Source organism: Alligator sinensis, unplaced genomic scaffold, assembly GCF_000455745.1.
Source record: "Alligator sinensis unplaced genomic scaffold, ASM45574v1 scaffold1059_1, whole genome shotgun sequence".
NCBI lineage: Eukaryota > Metazoa > Chordata > Crocodylia > Alligatoridae > Alligator > Alligator sinensis.
The window spans coordinates 364,351-365,786 of record NW_005842103.1 but is presented as its reverse complement, the minus strand read 5'-3'; the positions used below and the strand labels follow the sequence as shown (position 1 = coordinate 365,786).

Below are 1,436 nucleotides of genomic sequence, written 5' to 3'. Positions count from 1 at the left end.
CCTGCTGAGCTACTCCCCAGGTGCGAGCAAACATCTAGTGCTGTAAGATAGGAAGATGAGAATGCAGGAATGTGACCGATCTCTTGCAGCTTCTGCTACCATAGTATTGTAGTTGTAGCATTGCAGTGTGTTGCGTGCTTGGATTTCAACCTGCCCCCTCTTTTGAAAGAAACGGGTAAATCTCGACTAAACTGGGCCTGGAGATTGGTGGGAAATGGAAGACTTACCAAGCCTGTTCCCTCTGAAGTTGATGGTAAGGCTGACTGTGCATCCTGAGCTCTCGAGTACGTTTTATGTTCAGCCATAACTGTTGACGTAGCTGAACTGGACACAGAGCTGCTCTGCCAAATGGTCTGGGGAGACTTGGGTAGGTAGTGAGAGGTATCGAGCTGTCCTCTGAGCCTGTGCGACACAAGTCCCTGACACGCAGTAGTGCAGCCCTAAGTCAGTAGATATGTTAATGGACAAGACTCCCTCTGGGGCATGTCTGGGGGGTTTGCAGCGTTTCCTGTGTGCGCCTGGATGCGGCCGTGCACTGTGGCAGGGCAACATTAGCTGGCCTGCACAGTTTGCCATAGGTCTGGACATTTGGCAGCAAGCAAACAGCAACTAATGCTGCCACTGCTCCCCTTCCACCAGATTAGAGACCTGTGGAGAGCCCCATGGGCCAGAGGACACGGCTCCATAAATCGGAGTTTGCGCACCACCGATTTAAAGCTCCGAAGCAAGGCTTTGTGCAGACTGACTGGCCGCAGCCCCTCTACATCTCCTGCCCCGTCAAGTCTTGCTCACGGCCCCTCCCTGCTGGTCTGCACTTCTCTCCTTGCTGTTCATACACAGGCTGGGTTTGGATTCCCTGGAGCAGTCTGCAGCCGCCAGGGGAAGTCTCCTGTCCCTCCATGTAGTGGTTCTCCCTGCCTGGCAGAGTTCTGCCAGTCTTTGAGTTCTCCCCGCACCACTGGGTCCTGTGGCTCGAAGGGGTCCCAAGCACACAGTGGAGGTGTGTGGCTTGCTCTCCTGAGCTGCCTCTGCTCCCATGGCTGCCAGCAGGCTGGCCCTCTGGTGAGGGGTGCTTGGGGAAGCATTTCCTGTAAGACTTAATGAGGAACGTGCAATCAAACACATCCACTTACTTGTATCATGTGCAAAGAAGGCTCCTTGGCATAGCTGAGCAGGCTCTGTCCAGTGCCCCGGTGCCTGCCAGCCTGTTCGCAGCCCAGCAGGCTTCTCCACCTGTACTTTGTCTTGGTGCTGCCTGATGGAACAGCAGTTTCCCTCTTCCTGCTGCCTCCCTCAGGAGCATTCTCCCATCAGTCTGCCCTGCCATGGGACCTCTCTTCCTCCTGCTCCTTTGCAAGCACAAGACCCCAGGTGGCTCTTTTGTCATCTTGCCTTGCACTTGCCCAAGTGGAGAAGGCAGTCAGGCAGGCTCTTTC

The 1,436-nt window shown here is 55.1% G+C and overlaps 1 protein-coding gene across 2 annotated transcripts in view; it reads left to right on the top strand.

The window, feature by feature from the left end:
• The window catches only part of FOXO4 (forkhead box O4), a 15,923-nt gene that overhangs the window by 12,857 nt on the left and 1,630 nt on the right, over positions 1-1,436 (top strand). The window lies entirely within an intron of this gene.